This window comes from Leucoraja erinacea, chromosome 8, assembly GCF_028641065.1.
Source record: "Leucoraja erinacea ecotype New England chromosome 8, Leri_hhj_1, whole genome shotgun sequence".
Lineage (NCBI taxonomy): Eukaryota > Metazoa > Chordata > Chondrichthyes > Rajiformes > Rajidae > Leucoraja > Leucoraja erinaceus.
The window spans coordinates 19,686,228-19,707,914 of NC_073384.1; the positions used below are offsets into that span (position 1 = coordinate 19,686,228).

General features: G+C 44.2%; 2 long non-coding RNA genes across 2 annotated transcripts in view; one reads left to right on the plus strand and one right to left on the minus strand.

Annotated features, from left to right (window-relative positions):
- Positions 1-12,072, minus strand: part of LOC129699405 (uncharacterized) — a 74,643-nt gene extending 62,571 nt beyond the window's left edge. The window contains exon 1 of the long non-coding RNA XR_008723841.1: positions 11,940-12,072. This is a non-coding gene — a long non-coding RNA (uncharacterized LOC129699405). The remainder of the gene's footprint in view (positions 1-11,939) is intronic.
- Positions 10,664-21,687, plus strand: part of LOC129699404 (uncharacterized) — an 81,870-nt gene continuing 70,846 nt past the window's right edge. The window contains exon 1 of the long non-coding RNA XR_008723840.1: positions 10,664-13,532. This is a non-coding gene — a long non-coding RNA (uncharacterized LOC129699404). The remainder of the gene's footprint in view (positions 13,533-21,687) is intronic.

A 21,687-nucleotide genomic window follows, 5' to 3' on the forward strand; every position in this document is an offset into this window, starting at 1 on the left:
CAGTGAGTGGTGTACAAGGACACCCAGATCTTGTTGCACTTCCCTTTTTCCTAATCTGACACCATTGAGATAATGGTAGACAAAAATTGCAGGAGAAACTGAGCGGGTGAGGCAGCATCTATGAAGGGAAGGAATTAGCGATGTTTCGGTCTCGACATTTCAGTTTCTCCAGCATTTTTTGGTTACCTTAGATTTTTCCAGCATCTGCCGTTCTCTCTTAACCATTGAGATAATAATCTGCCTCCTTGTTCTTGCCGCCAAAATGAATAACCTCACATTTATTTACATTATACTGCATCTGCCAACTCACTGAACCTGTCCAAGTCACCCTGCCACCTCCTGGCATCCCCTTAGCAGTTCACACTGCCACCCAACTTTGTGTCATCTGCAATTTTGCCAGTGTTACTTTTAATTCCATCAGCTAAATCATTAATATATATTTGTAAATAGTTGCGGCCCCAGCACAGAGCCTTGCAGCACTCCACTCGCCACTGCCTGCCATTCTGACAGGGACCCGTTTATTCGTACTCGTTGTTTCCTGTCTGCCAACCAGTTCTCTATCCATGTCAATACCCTACCCCCAATACCATGAGTTCTAATTTTGCCCACTAATCTCCTATGAGGGACCTTATCAAAGGCTTTCTGAAAAGACACTACATCCATTGGCTCTCCTTCATCCATTTTACTTGTTGCATCCTCAAAAAATTCCATAGAATTAGTCATGAATTAAGTGCAGGCAGAGGAGTAACTTAGCATCATCTTCGGCCAGACATTATGGGCCAAAGGGCCTGTTCCTGTGCTGTACGACTCTACATTCATTGCCAATTATATTCAATTCCTGAACTCAATAGATCAGACCATCAGCAAGCTAACAGTCTGGCAAACAAGGCTAACGAATGTTAGGAGCAGTGATCATTCAGTCCCTTGAGCCTGTAACAATGTTTAAAATTGAAAGCGAAAATCAAAGCCAAACTCTGCCGAGAATGGAAATCTGCAATAAAGACAGAGAATTCTGGAGACACTCAGGTTGCACAAATGGAGAGAGCGACAATTAACATTTCAAAGGAAGGTGACTTAGTAATTTGGATGCAGATGTAGCTTATCCTAGAATTCTGAGAGCAGTGATGGAAGTGTTATTCTAGCTGTAATGTAGGTCTGTGACCAGTCGAGTACCACAAGGAACTCTGCTGTAACCTCTGTTTGTGATAAATTTAAATAACTTGAACATGACTGTAGATGGAGTAGTTAGCCAGTTTGCAGACAACACCAAAATTAGTGGATTGCAGGTAGAACACTAAAACTTCCAAATAAGCTCTCGACTACACAGACTATTATTATTATTGTATTATTATTGTTTGTTTGTTTTTTATGTGTACGTATGTGTGCGTGTGTGTATATATATACACACACATACTCGTCTTCACATATATATTTATATATATATATGTGAAGACGGGTATGTGTATATATTTAGACACTGAACGTTTTTCTCGTTTATTACATTGTTTGCAGTGTACTATGTTTACATATTCTGTTGTGCTGCTGCAAGTAAGAATTTCATTGTTCCATCTGGATTATGACAATAAAGCACTTGTCTCTCGATGCTTGAGAGTGAGAAAAGCTGCCAAAGGATAAGATTGGATATAGATCAGTTGCAGACATGGGCAGAGAAATGGCAGACGGAGTTTAATCCAAACAAGTCTGAGGGTTGCACTTTGGAAGGTCAACTTTAACTGAAAAGTGTGCAGCGAATTGGAAGACCTATAACAGCACTAATGTACATAGGGTTCATTTATTCCAAGTCATAGCTCCCTGAAAGTAGCAATATAGGTAGATAGCGTGGAAAATGAGGCATATTGGAACATTTAGGGAAGTCATGTTGCAACTTCATAAAATTTTGGTTAGCCATATTTGGAGTATTCTGGACAGTTCTGGATATCCCATTACAGGAAGGAAGCGTAGGATTTGAAGAGTTTGTAGATGAGTTTCACCAGGATGCTGCTTAGATGAGACAATCTATCATCTATCTATCTATACATAACTAAAACTCTAATTTTATGCTCTACCAGTTTGTGAGATTCTTCTTTTTGTGCAAAAACGGTACGCGATAGTGCTGTGATTTTTCACCAGGTTACTGACCGGTCTCCTGTGCTGCGAGTTCAATAGGTTTTGTTCCGATCGGTGGTATATTGTAAAAGTTATCGAGGTTTAAAAATCTTAAAAAACGTACATATGCAGATTCCCTCAGTCAGCACCATGTGGATTGGTCTCTTCTCCTGTCAGTCAATGCCACGGCCGTGTTGGCACCGCCTCTTCCTGCCCCACTGGCAGCGGCCTGTCCCGCCTCACTCGCAAACTTCTCTCTCCCACCCTCACAGTAACTTGTCTATCGTCTCCCCCACCGCCAACGGCGGCCGCGGGGGGGGTTCAGTGGAGGCCCTGGTCCTGTCTCTCTGTCTCTCTCTCCCTCATCACTCACCCGTCACCCCTCTCCCCCACCCGCCCTCTGCGGCAAAGGCGGTCCCGTCTACCCGCCCCCCTGGGTTCATCTTCTCCACAGCCGCTGTTGCAGTAACTCATGGCCTCCTCAGAGGAGATCTTCTCCACCAACTCATCGAAACTCGTGGTGCCCACCGGGACGAACACTGACTCCATCCCCCCCCCCCCCCCCCCCGCCCCCCTCCCGCAGGCAGGTGGGCAGGGCGCGGACGGGCCGCACGGCGGCAGTGGGCGTGTGGACAGGGCGGGGTCGGGCCATGCGGCGGCTGAGCCGGATTGGGCAGAGGGAGGGAGTAGGGTTCCAGGGTGGCCAAGCAATTTGCGCGGAGTTTGAGTAACTTACTTACACACACACGATGCAAACTGGTCCAATCGTCAAGTCAACGGGATCTAAACCACAGCTAACAATGAATGACCTGTGGAGGAAGAAAGTGCAGATGCTGCTTTTTAGGGATGGAGGGAGGGAGGGAGTGAGGGTGGGGGAAAGGGGAGGGATTGGGAGAGGTGAGGAGGGAAAGGGGGGGGATTGAGGGAGAGGAGGGGGTAGGGAGGGAGAGGGGGAAAGTGGAGGAGGTGAGGAGAGTGGGGGAGGAGGGGAAAAGAGGGAGATGAGGGGGGAATGGGGAGGTAGGGAGTGGGGAAATAGAGGGAGAGGAGGGCAGTGGGGGAGGTGAGGAGGTAGAGTGGGGGAGTGGGATGGGGGGGGAGGTGAGGAATTGTGAATAAAGGGATAGGAGGCGAGTAGGGAGGGGAAATAAGTTATGGAGGAAGGGAGTGACAGGGTGGGGGAAAGAGGGAGGGAGAGGTGAGGGAGGGATTGGGGGAGGGGAGGGGAAAGAAGAGGGAGGGTGAAGAGGAGGGGGAAGGACTGCTGGGGATGAGGGGAAATGAGCCATGCGTACGCAGTTGGGGGCTATGCGTGTGTGGTGCAGTATTGCGTTGGGGGGAGGGGTTGCATTGGGGGAACGGGTAAATATGGAATATTGCATTGGGGAATGGGTTGCGTTGGTGATCCAGTTCTCCCATGTGACAGAGACCCAACGGGTCCCACTTGGTCTAGTATCGATACATAACTAAAACTATGATCTTGTTATCTTCCGGTTTGGCAGTCATTCTATTTGCGCAAAAATGGTTCGACGGCACTACGATTTTTAGCCAGTTCACTCACCATTCTCCTATGCTGCAATTGCACCAAGTTTCGTTCTGATCGGTTGAATGTCTTAAAAGTTAGCGAGGTTTAAAAATCTTAAAAACCACACCTGCGCAGATCAATCTCTTCTCCTGCCTTCCAGCGTTGCGTGGATTTGTCTCTTCCCCATCACTCCCCAGGATGGTCCGCCCCTGCCTACGCCATCGCATCTTTAGTGCTGAAGATGGCCGGCGGAGGCTCCGAACCGGATCCGAAGCAGCCCCGCCCCATGCAGCAGCCCTGCACCAAGCAGCAGCCCCGCACCAAGCAGCAGCGCAGCGTCAGAGACCCGACCTAGCTCAGCCCGGAATGGGGGACTCAGCCCAACCCAGTCGGAGATCCAGCCCAGCCCAGAGTCGGAGATGTCACCAATGTCGCCAGACAGAATGCAGAGACTGTAAGTCTGGCGGAGGAGATCGAACAGCGACCAGAACTTGTTGTGAGTCCCCATCGCACCGCCAATTCCAGCCATTGCTACTCTGGTCCCCCTCCTCAGTGATGCCTCCCTCTCTACCCCGTCTGTTCTCTGAGCTCACTCCCCTCCTGCCCACACACCCCTCTCCTCCCGCACAACCCCCTCACTCACCCTCCCCCCTCTGCCCACAACCCCAGCCACAAACACTCTCCCCGCCCACACACATTCCCCCGCCCACACACACACCACTGTGCACACCCCCCCACACACACACACACCACACACCCCCCCCCCCCACATGCACCCCCAACACACACACACCACACCCCCCCCCCCCCTACATGCACCTCCAAACACACACCCTCACACACCCCCCCCCCCACACACCGCATCGCCCACAACCCCTGCACACACCCCCCGCCCCCACAAACCCCCCGCTGCCCCCACACAGTGTGCGGTGCGGTTTTCCCATCGCGGAGCGGGCGATCCTTTGCCAAAGATCACCAGCAAAAGTGCTCCGAAAGGGCCTGTGGACTTTAACACCGTGAAGCCGTGGTCTCCCATCAGAAGAGGCCGACTCGGGAGCTCCATGTCGCGGAGTGTTCCGATCCATCCCGATGCCGGAGTTTCCATCGTCCCGATGTGAGGGCTTGGACATCGGATCGTCAGCTGCAGCGAACTGCGGAGGGTTCAAAGGCCCCGACCACCATGGGTGAACAAAGGAGGAAGATGACTGGTGGATGTTTATGTTACATTTTATTTTATGTGGCTGTTTGTATTGTTGCTTCTCACTTAGTATGGCTGTATGGTAACTCAAATGTCAGTATACCTTAATTGGCTAAGTGACAATAAACGCGAACTTGAACTTGAACTAATCTACTAGCAAGGATTGAGTATTCATTACCAGACAGAAAACAAAGAGCAGGTAGCAATATTCTACTCAAATTATTATGAAGTGCAATGCCAAATGATTTGTACAACGATTCACTATCTGTATAGATGGGTTTAGATGTGATGATCTCAATTTAACCTCAAAAAAGTCTGACAAGTCCAGGCACGATGTACGTATCTAAATCACATTGCAATCACCCCCAAAAAATTCCTTTTTGCGTAGTCAATTTCAGTTGCCCTTCCTCTATCTGCTTATCAGGACTCTCAGCAGCAACACGCGTACTAATTCCACTGTCTACAACCCCCTCAGTTCAATGTGTTATGGAAGGGTAAGGATCAGAGAGAGATTGAATGTCCTCCACAGCTCATGATTCCAGTAATGGGAGAGTTTAGAAAAAGAGGGTACAGGCTTAGAATAAAAGGACGTACATTCAAGAATTTATTCAGCCAGAGGCTGGTAAATCTGTGAAATTGCTTGCCACAGACAGCAATGGAGGTAAGATATTAGGTATTTTTAAGGTAGAGATTGATAGGTTCTTGATTAGGGAGACCATCAAAGGTTACAGGGAGAAGGCAGGAGAATGGGGTTGAGAGGGAAAAATAGATCAGCCATGATTGAATGACAGAATAGACTCGATGGGCTGCTTGGCCTCATTTTGCTCCTAGGATCTTTTGGACCTCTAGTGGGTGCTGTAATTGCCCTGTGCGATGCACAGCAATTAAAGTCCAGATCTTCTGACGGATCACATTGAAACCTCTCTGCAGAAGCACCAGCAAGCCAGCAGTGCCTTCTGCTCCCATGTCCCATTATCTCTTTCTCAAGTGGCAAAAATCTTTTGGCAGTTCAAATTAATAGCATACTTGATAATTGAAGGATAAACTTAATGCCGAGGAAGCATTCAGAGAAACAGAGAATTCCACTCCCAACCAATGTTGCAGATGCACTGCAATCAGCCAGCCACATGGTTAAAATGTTAAACCAACATCATACATGACATGAATTATATATAGAGCACTGGAGGAGGTCATTTAGCCCATGATATCTGTGTTGGCTAATTGGAAAAATACTCCAATCATTTCATTTCCCTTACTCTTACTCAATGCTCAACCTCACAATACATCATGACTCTATCCCCCTCCCACATTTCCCCATCGTGGTGAGTTTTGCTCTCCACTTCTAACACCTCCATCATTGGAACAGTTCCTTCTATTAAACCACTTGTCTATTATTCATTTTTGATCAAACAGCATTAATCAAAAAGAAATGCATGAAGGCACCGGCTTATTTATACCGAGGCGGCTAATTTTATTAACGGCAGTCTCCCATTTTTGGTTAGTCCAAGCATCGATAGCTCTGATGGATTTAGGTGTTGAGAACAAATATCAATGCAGATTATCCACCGTGTGGGGATTTCTAAAACAAACCTAATACCCGAGAGCTTAACAGTCGCATGCTTTAACTCCCTTTAAATTCGACTACTTGTTTTTCCTCATGAGTACTCAGATAACCAATAAAAATTTACTGGCAATCAGTTGGAAAGCAGAGCCACTCAGTTCAGTGTCTGGCGCTTGTCAACCACATCCCTTGCCACAATTTTGCGTGAAATATTCCCACAGAAATGTGAGTATCTGTGACTTTATCTGACTGGAACGTCGAGGTTTTGATCTATAAATACACTGTTCCAAAATGTATAACAAAACTTCCAGAATGTGAATCCTTGCTGTGTTTACTGTGGGTTTATGATTTGAATTAGATATCAGCCTTTTCCTGGTAGTTGGGCTATAATTAAATGATTCCCTGCGTTGCACAGCTACTGTTTTAAATCATTTGGAGTGAATTTTATTTATTTTTCTATTCCTTTACTTCTGCCAACATTTTGTTTGCCTGAAAATGGCATCTCCTCACTGAGGTATGGCCAAAGTCGGCCTAAAAAAAATGATTGATTGCTCTCTGATCATAGAACAAAGAACAAAGACCAGAGAACAATTTGATTTGATTTGATTTGGTTTAATTTATTGTCATCGTCTCAAATGAAGGGACAACAAAATTCTTTGTCCGTCACAGTCATACAAAAATAAAAATAAAAAAACACAAAACACAGAACACAGCAGTCCACAACACAAACATCCCCACAGAAGCACCAAAGTTCCCCACTGTGAGGGAAGGAACCAAAGTCCAGTCAATCTCCTTGCCGATGTTCCCCAATGTTCACCCGTGGTCGGGGCCTCCCGAGCACCCCGTCCTCGCCGCAACGGGTGGCCCGATGTTCAGGTCCTCTCACCGGGAACCTCTCGTCAGCAACCTTCCACTGGAGTCCGCGACTCCCGATGTCCACAGGCCGCGCTGGGCGGAGATTCGCGTTGGCAACCCCCGGCAAAGGGTCCCAGGACTCCGCGATGTTAAAGACGTTAAAGCTCCGCACCCACAACTCCACGATGTTGGGGCATTGGCCCAGCACTCCGGAGCTCCAAGCGGCGATCCCAGGAAGGCCTCGACCACTCCGCGATGTTTCCAGCACCTCACCACCGCTGCTGAAGCTCTGGTCCGGTCCCGACAGGAAAGGCCTTGCCAATCCAGTTGGTAAGCCGCAAGGTGGGGGGTGGGGCAAGGATGCGACTCGGGTAATAGCCACATTCTCAAAAACTCATCCTCATCCATCAAAACTGCACATGCTCTTCTAGGTAGGTAGAGCCATCAATGCTGAAGAAGAACAGATGGTAATCTGGTTCATTTTCATTCTTCAGCTAAATTGCAGACACAGCAGGAGGAAGCTACCTGAGTTTGTGAGACTGTCCAACCACCCAACTAAATGGCAAATTTTCTTTCTCAAATCCATTTTTCTATCTGATAGAAACTATCTAATAGTTTCTGAAAAACTATAAATCTCAGTCATGGATATACTCAGTGACAGACCACTTACAGATTCTCAGACAGGGGTGGGGTGGGGCGATAAATTCCAAAACTCACAAATACTTGGCTCTTTATGGCAACTTCCTCTGCTCAAACTGCTTGTCATGCTCCATCCATTGCAGAGAAGAAACCTGTTTTTCCACAGTGTGTTCACTATCTTAGAACTTTCGAAGGGTAAGGAAATTCAACGTCCCCAATGACGCTTACCAATCTGCACCAATGCACCATAGAAACCATTCTTTCATGTATCACAGCTTGGAATGACCAGCACTCTGCGCAAGACTGCAAGAAATTGTAAGGAGGTGTGAAGGCAGCCGTCCAGCACACAATCCAGTTTCCCACCATTGGCTGCATTGATATTTCATACTTATCTTGGGAAATCAGCCAACATAATCAAGGACCACTCCCATCCCAGTCATTCTCTCTTCTCTCCTCTCCCATCGGAGAGAGGATACAAATGCTTGATAGCATGTATCACCAGATTCAGGAACAGCTTTTTCTCACCTGTTATCAGATACTTGAATGAGCATTTCATATGCAAGGAATGAATTTTTCGATCTTCCAAACTACCTTGTTGTTGCCCTTGCACTTTTTAAAGTGCAATTTCTCTGTAGCTGCATCACCATATTCTGCACTCTCTTTATTTTGCTTTTGCTCTGTCAGTTGTACTCATACTGTATATTGTATGATTTGCCTAGATGGCACGCAAAACAAAGTTTACTGTATCTTGGTAATCAACACCAATACTCTAAAACTAGCGACTCCTGTGAAGGATCTCGACCCGAAACGTCACCCATCTCTCCAGAGATGCTGCCTGTCCCATTGAGTTACTCCAGCATTTTGTGTCTATCTTCGGTTTGAACCTGCATCTGCAGTTCCTTCCAACACAGACTCCCTAAAACTATTGTGTTTTATGGCAAAAAGCAATGTATCATTTAAATTAAAATTCCAAATAATGTCTAATACAGGACCTACGTTTTAGGGTATGTTTTAGATAACTACTTCCTTCTTTCATGTTCTTGAACAGCTTGTTCCCTCTCTACAGAAATGTATATATAATTTCACCTGTATCACAATGCAATTAATTGATGGAATGGACTCAAACAAATGACTAGTCCCCCAATCAGTCTGATGAAGGGTCCTGACCCAAAACGTTACCTATCCTCTACAGATACTGTCTAACCTGCTGAGTTATTACAGCACTATACATTTTGCTGAAGATTCCAGCTCCTGCAGTTCATTATGTTTCCGACTTGCCTCCTTCTGTTGTTTTCTATGTCCTGTTGCCAGGAAGCGATTTCATAACCTTTGAAATCCGCTGCAGGTAGTTGGTATGTAAAAACGAACATTTATCTTTGTTGTACTGCAGAGATTCCTGGAGAATTTCAAAAGTTCTGGAAATCATAGTAATTTAAGCCAGTTTGCTTATAAATTGGATGTCACATTAACCAACTGTTATCCAAGACAGCAGCGGAAGATTTTGATTAGTATTGGTTGAATGAGAAACTTTAAAAACCTAATGCACACCTAAGCCATCTGTTCATAAAGTATAGAACTGTGCCATTTAATCTACATTATTTCTCTGCATTCCTCTTCCAGAGTGTGTTACCTCACACTTTTCTGATTCAGATTTCAGTGTCCTCTTTCTCTTCCATTCAGCCAACCCTGACTTTTTGCATCCCATTACTATCCTGTTTACCCTTTACTGCACTTCAAGGATTTGTGCCATCTGCAAATTTAGATTTTTTTTTCTGTGTAACCTAACCCTTATGCATGTCTAAATCATTAATGTAACAAATAATGCAGTGACGTCAGCACTAATCTTGGGAGATGACTACAGTTCACTATTCTCCAGTTTCAACACTGTAATGGTGAATGTCATTGACCTGAACATTCACCTTATTTTGCTTTCCACATACGTTGGTAGACGTGCTGACCACCATCTCCACCATTTCCTGGTTTTATTTCACTTATCAGTACTCTGATTTCTATTCTTAAAACAATTTTCAATCCAGGTTGCCCCTGGTCTTTTAATTCTATAGGGCTCAATTTTCTGACCCAGTCTCTAAAGTAGGGTTTTATCAGACTCTTCTGAAAACCCATGTAAATAGTATTATCTGCATTCTCTCCATCAACCTTCTCTGCCATAGAGTCATAGAGTGATAAAGTGATACAGCATGGAAACAGGCCCTTCGGCCCAACTTGCCCATACCGGCCAAAATGTCCCAGCCACACTAGTCCCAAAAGCCTGTGTTTTACCCATATCCCTCCATATGTGGGAACTAATTAAAGATTTAATCAGGTTAGACCAAGATAATTTACATTTCACAAATCAGAGCTACGTTCCTATATTAACTAAAGAGTTTATTAATGTTTTACCTGATTACTGATTCTAATTGCTTTTCTATTACTGAGGTTAAATTCTTTGGCCTTTTGCTTGCTTACTGAGGTTAAATTCTTTGGCCTTTTGCTGCCTGCATTGCTTTATACGTATTTCTGAACCAAAAGTGACACAATTATTTTCCTACCCTCTTCTGATTCTTCCTCCGCAGCCAGTGTGAACAGGAAGATTATGACAAGTCCATCTGCAACCTAAACCCCCTACTCCCTCAAACTAAGATACTCCCTATGTAAAAAAATAATATATTTTATGGAATATTTTACTCCTAGCCATGCAGCCACATTACTTTAAAGACTGTTCATTCAAACCTATTCAATTCCCTGTAGGGACAAGAATTGCAGATGCTAGATTATACCAAAGGTAGACACAAAGAGTGGTGAATCTGGGGAATTCTCTGCCATGGAAGGTAGTTGAGGCCAGTTAATTGGCTATAGTTAAGAGGGAGTTAGATGTGGCCCTTGTGGCTGAAGGGATCAGGGGGTATGGAGAGAAGGCCGGTACAGGATACTGAGTTGGATGATCAGCCATGATCATATTGAATGGCGGTGCAGGCTCGAAGGGCCGAATGGCTTACTCCTGCACCTATTTTCTATGTTTCTAAAATGCTGGAGTAAGCCAGCTGGTCAGCCAGCAACTCTGGGAAAAATGGATAGGTAATGTTTCAGATCAGGGCCCTTCTTCAGGCTGATTGTACACACAAACATGTACAGACAAAGAAAATGAAGCTGTGTCTTTCTATTAAATTCAATTCAATTCAAGAGAACGTTTGTGGCAGCACCTCTGGGAAGGGGAAGTGAAAGTGGCAATTGATGCAGGAGCCTGAAAACGGTAGGAAAGACCCTGTTCCAAAGTCTGCACATCTGAGCTTTCTTCTCTCAAAAGGTAGAATGAGAATAGGGAATGGCCAGGATGACAACCTCTCTGATGCAACACACTGTGAAGATGGGCTATGTTCACCACTCTCTGCAAGTTCAGACCATCAATAACACAACAGGCTGAGGTGCATCCCATCAGCATGTCTGTAGAAGTTGGAGAAAATCCTCCTGAACATGCTGAATCTTCTCAGGTACCTAAACAAATACACTGAGCTTTCCTGAACACCACATCAGTGTAAAGGGACCAGGTAAGGTTTCTATTGATATGGATGCCTAGGAATGTAAACATGGCCAATCTCCAGTCCCATCTTATAGGGACCTTTTCAGATACATTAAGTCTTCCTAGTGTTTAACAAGGAACTGCAGATGCTGGAAAATCGAAAGTAGACAAAAATGCTGGAGAAACTCAGTGGGTGAGGCAGCATCTATGGAGCGAAGGAAATAGGCAACGTTTCAGGCCAAAACCCTTCTTCAGACTCGACATCCTAGTACTTTATCAATTTTCATAATTTCCAACATCCTACCCAACCTTTTACTGCTCTCCTCTTACCACATGCCATTAAAACATTGTTGGATTCCTCTTTACATAACCCATTTTTTTATCCATTCTCTCTCTTGGCTTATTTTCCATCCTATGTTTCTATAGTTAGCATGGTTCTCAATGGAGTTAAGTACAATATAGGCATCATAGGTTTCTTTCATTACATTTGCCATCTCCTTATTATCTAAGCAACTCAGGGTTAACTTCCATTTCTTACCTCCCCTGTGGAACATTCCTTGCCTGACCAGTAACAGCCCCTCTTCCAAGGTCACTCGTTGTTTTTCCATTTCAGTCTGATTTTCCCTGAAATATTTTGGGATATTTTTTGCTCGTGCTATAGTCTGTATATAAATGGAAGTTGTTGATTTCAAAACTCCAGATAACTGGATCTTCATTCAACTTGTGGCCTCATCTGTCTCTGAAGTGAGAGACCTGACATTGCAGCCAAAGTGCCACTTTTGGCATGAGACGAACATTTTTCAAATGTTACCTCACAATTTAGTGCTCTGCACAACTGCAACTAAAGTACTTATTTTGGTCAAAGCTACTTCTTAATAATTGATTTTTATTACCACTTTCGTCACTGTGGACTAAACCATTGCAGCTGAATCCAATTAACACCGGAAAAACCAGGATCAAATCCCATCTGGAGGATGTCCCTTCTGCAGTAGGCATCAAAGCTCAGGAAGTGCATCCGGCCCTTGCAAGGTGATAGGGTGCAGATTCACTAGTATTATACTAGTCCTAAAAGGGTTAAATTAGGAGGACAATTATGTGCATGGATAGGTGATCATAAAAGATCAACTTGTGGTTTGGATTGAGGTATTAACAGCACATCAGAGAAAAACTGTTTCTTATACAGATTTCTATATGTTGGGGTCATAGCCTTAATACTGGAACTCAAACTAATGCATTTTAATTTAATTTACGAAAATGGCCTGTTTAAAACTCTTTTTTTTTTTAAATTCTCTTTGCCTCAGCTGATTTTATATCATTGTTTTTTTTTCTTTGAGTGTTTTATGAACTTTCTAGTTTTGGCAGAACACTCAGATCACTTGGAAAATGAAAGATCTGGGCAGATAGCTTGAAGGCTCTTTTAATCTGCCTCCCATTTACTCTGTGTAAAAAACTGGTTTAGATTATAACAGCTGTCAGCACGTGTCTTATCTGTTTGAAATTCAAAGTGTTTATTCGTGACCAAGTGCGCTTTGCCTGTTGGGGGAGTGTAAGCTTTGAATTCGAGACCTCTTGGTGCATTCCAACTGTTGCGTGGAAGACAATTACTGGCCCCTTTAAAACCTTGGAAGATTAATGGGATTAATTTAGTTTGGGATTCAAGAGCTCCTGAGGGAAGATTACAGTTGTCCAGATTGCATTGTGTAGCGTCAGGTCAGAAGGTGATGATGGCGGGGGATTGGTATGACAAACTCCATTCCTCTTTTCACCCAGGCCACCTGCCTCAGGATATTTGCCAAAAATTTGCACATTCCGTGAAGGATTAAAACAAAATGAGTGTTAAAGGAGTTCATCCAAGCTGGCTGTTGCTGACATAAGATCATGACTGGACTAAACAACAAACCGTTTCCTGTTTTTATCTTAGGTTTCCAATTTTCTCTTTTTTTTTAAAGAATCATTACAAGATACAAGATACATAAGCTGGGTGGAGATTCAATGCTGGCGGCCCTCGGCAAAAGGGCCCCAGGACTTCGCGATATTGAAGTCAGTGCCTCCCGCGCTGGAAGCTCCATGAACCACAGCTCCGATGTTGAAGCAGCAGGCCCAACACTCCGGAGCTTCAATGGTGATCCAGGTAAGCAATCGCCCACTCCTCGATGTATCCAGTGCTGCGCCGCCGCTGCTGAAGCTCTGGTCCGGGTCCCCGGCAGGAAAGGCCGCTTCAATCCAGGTGGTGGGCTGCGAGGTTGGGGGGGGGGCGGGTGAGCACGCGACTCGGAGAATAGTCGCGACCTCGCCAGGAAATGACTGGGAAACGGTTTCCCCCTTACCCAAACCCCCTACCCCAAATAGAAAAGCTAAAGAAATCTCCAAAACAAACCCTACCCAGATAGACTGTAGGCAGAGGCTGCCATCAATGTGGCGCCCCTAGTGGACTTAGAGGAGAGAGTGGGAGGGGAGAAGGAAAGGGGGAGAAAGAGAGGGGGAGAAAGAGAGGGGGAGAGAGAGAGGGGGAGAGAGAGGGGGAGAGAGGGGAGAGAGAGAGAGAGGGAGGAGAGAGAGGGGGAGAGAGAGGGAGAGAGAGAGAGGGGGAGAGAGAGAGGAGAGAGAGAGAGAGAGAGAGAGAGAGGAGAGAGAGAGAGAGAGAGGGGGAGGGAGAGAGAGGGGGAGGGAGAGAGAGAGAGGGGGAGGGAGAGAGAGGGAGGAGAGAGGGGGGAGGGGAGAGAGAAGGGGGAGGGGAGAGAAGGGGGGGGGGGAGAGCCCGATAGGGGAAGAAAGCTAAAGAGTTAGGGGAAATCTCCAAAAACAAACTTTTAAAACTGGATTTTTTTATTGCGGAGAGTGAAATTGTGAGAGGGGGGAGAGACTCGTCTAGAGAGCTATCACATATGGAATCAGGCTCCTTTGCCCATTATTTCCATGCCACTCAAATTGGAATTCTGGGCTAGTCCCATTTGCTTGCATTTGGCCCATATATCTCTGCAACTGTCCTATCCAAAAATAGATCACGCTGGCCAGCAGGAAAGCAACCAAAATAATCCAGGACAAGGGCAATCCAACTTACAAATTCATTTTCTTCTTCTATTTTGATGCACCTACCCCACCAAATTTGGAACTTTTAGCACCTGCCCATGAAGGGTTAGGCTACAATTCTAATGACTGGGATACAAGGATGCGGAAGGTGGAACTAGTGGAAGAACTAGGATGGAGGAGTGGGGAGGGTGAGAGGGGAGGGAAAGGAATGTACCTGTTACTTGAAATTAGAGATTCCAACGTTCAGACCACTGGGTGGTAAACTGCTCAAGATGGTGTTGTTCCAAATTACATGTGGCCTCACGCTGACAGTGGAGGAGGCCCAGGTCAGAAATGTCAGCATGGGAATGGGAGGGGAGTTAAAATATTTGGCATCATTTGATATTTGATATAAAATATCAGTCTGAAGAAGGGTTTCTGCCTGAAACATTGCCTATTTCCTTCGCTCCATAGATGCTGCTGCATCCGCTGAGTTTCTCCAGCATTTTTGTGTACCTTAAAATATTTTGCAACTGGGAGATCGAGCAGGTCAAGGCAGACTGAGCAGAATGGTTAAGAGAAATGATTGCCATGTCAATGCTTGGTCTCGCTGTGTTCAAATGTCCAAATGTCTTTTCTTGGTGTCTGGAATGGAAAAAGCAAATAGGGCTGTTTCCCTGCAAACTAATCCCAGCTCTGTCCACACGCCATACAATGCAGCCCTGTGAATCACTACAATACCTGAAGGTGGATTGTTGGCTTCCATTGCCATGGCCGTTGGCAGCCTTGTTGTATATTGGAAGAAATGTTAAACCAGGATGCTAAGTGGAGTACAATATCCCAGGATATGTCCCAGGATACAACCTCAATGTAGAGCATGGTGCGTTCTTCTTGGTATCCTGGCCAATATGCCCATCCCTCAACTGAGAGATGGGCAGTAGCACATTGCCGTTTGTGGGAGCTTGTTGTGCAGAAATCACCTTCCGAGTTTTCTGCATTCCAGCATTGACTACTCTTGCAAAGTTATTTCTCAGATGGTTCGGAGAATTTGGCATATTTCCTCTGACTCTTATCAATCTGTTCAGATCCACATAGAAAACATTCAATCTGGATGCATTACAGCTTGGTATGGCAACTGTTCTGCTCGAGCGAAGGAAATTGTGGAAAATTGTGAACAGACTCGTCTATCACATAATTCAGCTTTCACGTCACGCTGGCACAGGAAAGCAACCAAAATAATCCAGAACCACTTACACTCTGGTCATTCTTTCTTCTTCTCATTTGAAAGCACCTACCACCAAATTCGAGAACAGCATCTGCCCCATGGGTTATCAGAATCTTGAATTCTCCTCTCATATGCTATGAATGAATTTCACCATCTTCCCATCTGCTCAGGACTGGACAAGCTAGATGCAGGAAAAATGTTCCCAATGATGGGTGAGTCCAGAACCAGGGGCCACAGTCTTAGAATAAAGGGGAGGTCATTTAAGACTGAGGTGAGAACAAACTTTTTCACCCAGAGAGTTGTGAATTTATGGAATTCCCTGCCACAGAGGGCAGTGGAGGTCAAGTCACTGGATGGATTTAAGAGAGAGTTAGATAGAGTTCTAGGGGCTAGTGGAGTCAAGGGATATGGGGAGAAGGCAGGCACGGGTTATTGATAGGGGACGATCAGCCATGATCACAATGAATGGCGGTGCTGGCTCAAAAGGCCGAATGGCCTCCTCCTGCAGCTATTTTCTATGTTCCTATTTTTCTATCTACCCCATTGCAATCTTTGCACTTTTTTATATACACATTCCCTGCAGCTGGAACATTATATTCTGCACTCTGTTTGTTCCCGCTTTTGCCACTACCCTATGTACTCATGTATAACATAATTTGCCTGGATGATATGCAAAACGACATTTTTCACTGTATCTCAGCACACGTACGCAAACCAATACCAATACTTCACCGGCTGTGAATCTGTTTGGATGTCTAGAGGTCATTAAAGGCGTTACAGAAGCACAAATCATACCTCCCTGCTCTTAGTCTGTCAAGTGAGGACTAATGGTATGCCTGGCTTGGGAATCCTGGCATAGGAATCTAGAGTATAAACTCTTAAACCACTTATTTTGATTTCAGTAAATGTGTTAACGACTATTCTGACAACAGTTCTTGATAACATAATCTTCTCTAGTGTGGGAAACTGTGTTGACAAAGGTAACCACTGCACTTCCAAAATGAAAAGAATAACATTTTAAAACCACAGACAGTTTATGCAGAGCAAGCTTTTACAAGTAGTGATCAATGTTATTAAAAAAATGAAAGCCTGCGGACTGCAACTGTCATTTTATGCACTGGTCCAATATTGCAAATGTTGCATGGCCTCACCCCCGATTGAATGGTATTCCTCCTGTGAGTTTTTGGCTTGTTACCAGTTTACCTGCAAGTATCATGCATCCCTTGGCCAGATTGAGACCTCAAAGAGAGCTAAATGATCAGAAGATGTGGAAGACCTCATTACCCACCTGAAAAGATCCATCCAACATTAAACTGAAATCCCATAATCCATCATCCAATCATTACTTGGCCAAGATAAAATTCAGGCAGATTCTGAGATAGTCTCTCAGGATTGATATTAGCTTGCTTAGTTCCAGCCTCTGTGTGTCCTGAGGAGAATGTGGGACCCATGCAGCAGAAGATTAGCGGAACTAGTTTATGAAGGGTTTTTTTAACATTAACAGTGGGCCAATGCAAGGACTTGAGGTTTTCTGTGTCACTTCAAATTCTCCCTATTTTAGGTACTCCAGTTTGGTGCTGAAGGAACACTGCACTGTTAGAGAAGCCTTAAATATTAAATTAAGGCCCCACTTAACTTGCTCAGTTCCAGATAAGAACCCCCCCAATATTGTTCTTACATCTACAATTTGAGAGGGAGAAGGGTAAATCTGAGGTGTCAGTATTATAGTTCCACAGAGGGGACTAAGGAGGAGCTGGTCAAAGTTGACTAGAAAGTCATCCCGAGCAGGGATGACAGTGGGGCAACAATGGCAGGGATTTCTGGGAATAATGCAGAAGGTGCAGGATCAGTTCATTCCAAAGAGGAAAAAAGATTCCAAGGGAGTAAGGGGCGACCATGGCTGACAAGGGAAGTCAGGGACAGTATAAACATAAAAAGAGTACATCATAGCAAAGATGAGTGGGAAGCCAGAGGAATGGGTAACGTTTATGGAGCAACAGAAGGTAACTAAAAAGGCAATATGGGAAGAAAAGATTTGGTACGAAGGTAAGCTAGCCAAGAATATAAAGGAGGATAGGAAAAGCTTCTTTCGGTAAGTGAAGAGGAAAAAATTAGTTAAGACCAAAGTTGGACCATTGAAGACTGAAAAGGGTGAATTTATTATGGGGAACAAGGAAATGGAAGATGAGTTGAACAGGTACTTTGGATTGTCTTCACTAAGGAGGAAACAAACAATCTTCCTGATGTACTAGTGGCCATAAGATCTGGGTTGACTGAGGAACTGAAGGAAATCCAAATTAGGCAGGAAATGGTGTGGGGTAGACTGATGGGATTGAAGGCTGATGAATCCTCAGGGCCTGATGGTCTGCATCCTAGGGTACTTAAGGAAGTGGCTCTAGATATTGTGGACGCATTGGTGATCATTTTCCAATGTTCTATAAATTCAGGATCAGTTCCTGTGGATTGGAGGGTAGCTAATGTTATCCCACTTTTTAAGAAAGGCGGGATAGAGAAAACAGGGAATTATACACCAGTTAGCCTGACATCAGTGGTGGGGAAGATGCTGGAGTCAATCATAAAATATAAAATAGCGGCACATTTGGATAGCAATAACAAGATCGGTCCGAGTCAGCATGGATTTATTAAGGGGAAATCATGCTTGATTAATCTTCTGGAATTTTTTGAGGATGTAACTAGGAAAATGGACAAGGGAGAGCCAGTGGATGTAGTGTACCTGGACTTTCAGAAAGCATTTGATGAGGTCCCACATAGGAGATTAGTGGGCAAAATTAGGGCACATGGTCTTGGGGGTAGAGTACTGCCATGGATAGAAAATTGGTTGGCAGACAGGAAACAACGAGTAGGGATAAACGGGTCCCTTTCAGAATGGCAGGCCGTGACTAGTGGGGTGTCGCAAGGCTCGGTGCTGAGGCCGCCACTCTTCTTTGCCACAAGAAATATGTAATATGGGAAGTATTTGAAACCTACTGACTCTGAGGTAAGGCAAGAGTATTTCACAACATTCTTGACATGTTTTAGATATGGTGGAAAAGGGATTTGGAGAATCATGAGATGTGTCACATACCACATGATACCAGCCCTCAGACCTGCTGTTGTGGGTTTGCTGCATGTTGGTTTTGGGAACTCCGAGATGGACAGACAAATGTGTGCGGTGCGGAGGCAGTAGGTGGTATGGTGGTGCGGTGGTAGAGTTGCCGCATTACAGCACCAGAAAACCAGGTTCAATTCTAATTATGGTTGTTTGTCTGTATGGAGTTTGCACGTTCTCCCCGTGATGTGCGTGGGTTTTCTCTTGGATCTCTGGTTTCCTCCCACACTCCAAAGATGTACAGGTTTATAGGTTAATAGGCTTGCTATAATTGTAAATTGTCCCTAGTGTGTGTAAGATAGTGTCAGTGTGCGGGGATCGCTGGTGTGTGTGGACTCAGTGGGCCGAAGGGGGTGTTTCTGCGCTGTATCTCTGAACTAAACTAAACTAAACTAAACTAAATTAAATTAAGAAATAAAGAAATACCTGGCATTCAAACCGCAGCAGTGTTACTTGGCAGAGATACAAATTAATGTCACCAGATGAAAATTGGGTTGCCAAGAAGAAGAGGTAAAAAGGTAAAATGCTGGAATCACTTGGTGGGTCTGATATTTATGTGTACAGAAACAGAGCTAATGGTTTGTGACAATGTCCATCCCCACATAATAGAGATAAATGCAGAAGAATAGATTTAATGCATATCAGCGTTGTGGGAAATTTAGAATGTCACTTTAGACTGAAGTCATCAACAGAAGAATGGATAGGCTGAATGGGTGAGCACATGTTTGGAGGAGGTGGGCTGATTCTTAGAAGGAATGCAGTAGTAGAGGATCTTGAATGGAAACATATGCTGTTCTTAACTTCAACACATGGTGTGGATTATCAAAATAATTATAGTGCGTCTGGAATTTGTCCATGGTGTTCATTTTAGTATAGGTTGTAATGTTAGATTGAGGTCCAGCAGTTTTACTAGATTAAAGTGGGTCTGACAGAAATTTGTTGATTATCTTCTTGGACCTCTATTGGTGCTTTAAAAGAAACTGGACAGAATTTATTTGTATAATTTAAATGACCTTATCTCAGTTAATGACCTTATCAGGTTCTCATTTTATAAATGGCTGATCAAGATAATGTATGGGATGCACACTTCCTGTAAACAGCGTGGTGGCATTTTGTCATGTTTCAGAAGGCGTCATGGTGTATCCCCCCAAGCTACCACGGTATGTTAGTGACTTGTTTACATTGGCAATTCTCTTTGGAAATATGGACAGAGGAATTTCTAGTGGTAAAAATGTTGCCATAAAAGGCATTAGAAAACCTGGAAGGAGGAAGTAAGGTTTGTCAGCAAGTAATAGGTGACAGATTTAATATATGGTAGGTAATTAAACTATTCATAATTAAGTTTGTAACTTGTAATGTTTTGCCAAGATCTGAGAAACAGTAAAACTTTTTTTATTTTAACAGTTGCAAAATTAAGACTATTCTTCAGCATATAAGTCTGTACTGATTTTTGAAATGCAGCAGAGTGACTTAAAATACAATAAGTACCTTTGGAAAGCTATATGTTCAAGCTATAAAATGTATCTCTGGATTATTAATCCAGCCCAAAGATCACTGTTTTAAAACATACCAGCTACTATGCGACGGTATCTGTCAAGTAGAGGGCCATTATTACTATCACTATTTGGCAGATTCACTGGGTGAGGAACTTGGGTTTTGACCACATTAGAATGAGGTTCACGGTCTGAAAATATGAGAGGGAAGACACTAGAAGCATTGTCTCAGAATTTGATTCACTGCATAGTTTAGTTTAGTTTAGTTTAAAGATTTAGTTTAAAGATACAGCATGGAAACAGGCCATTCGGCACATCAAGTCCACGCCAACCAGCGAACCCCGCACACCAACACTATCCTACAAACACTAGGGAAAATCATTATTTTTACCAAGCCAATTAGCCTACAAACCTGTATGTCTTTGGAGCATGGGGGAAACCGGAGTACCCAGAGAAAACCCACACAGATCATGGGCAGAACGTAAAACTCTATACAGACAGTACCTGTAGTCAGGATCGAACCCAGATCTCTGGCGCTGTAAAGCAGCAACTCTCCCGCTGCACCACCATGGGAAATCTTAAGGAACAGCTACCAGGTTCAGAGATCAGCATGCAAAGGGGGCCTTGGAGGGTGGCAGGTTGTGTGATTGGTTTAAGGTTCTGATGCTGTTCTTTGATGGCAAAGCAATCAAAACACAGTCAACGTATTAGTGAGCAGATCCTGTGATTTGAATACGAGGGGAAACAGAGGCTTGAGGTGTGATACAAGAGGCTTTTTCAATACTGTGGGACAGAAAACCTGATGCTGCATTACTTTGGCCGTGTAATAGGGAGCGGTTTGGGGGAGATGCTGAGAGTGAGTCACAAGATCAGATAATCAAATGCCAAAAGCATGAAAACCGCCTCCGGTCCAACTAATCCATGGTGACCCAGATGCTCATCTATGGCTCATTCTATTTGCCTACATTTAACCCATATCCAACTAAATCTTCCTATTCATGTACTCATCCAAATGTCTTTTAAATATTGTTATTGTACCTAATTCAACCATTTCGTCTGGCAGCTTGTTCCATATACATATAACCCTCTGTGTAAAAGGTTTGTTCCTTAGGTTCTTATTAAATTTTCCCCTCTCCCTCCTAAACCTATGTCCTCCAATTTATTCCTGACCCTGGGGAAAAAACCTTAGTATATTCAATCTCATGGCACCCCTCATGATTATATATACTTCCATAAAATCACCCATCAGTCCCCTATGCACCAAGGAATTAAATGTAAACTTATCAAATTTCTCCCTGTATCTCAGTACCTCAAGCCTTGAACACATCCTTGGACATCTATTTTGCCCTCACTTCTAGATTGGATAGCAAGCAGGATCTGTTATTATGGCATCTTCAACATTCCCTCTTTCTTTCACTGGAACGTTACCATGAGTTATATGGTTGAACTC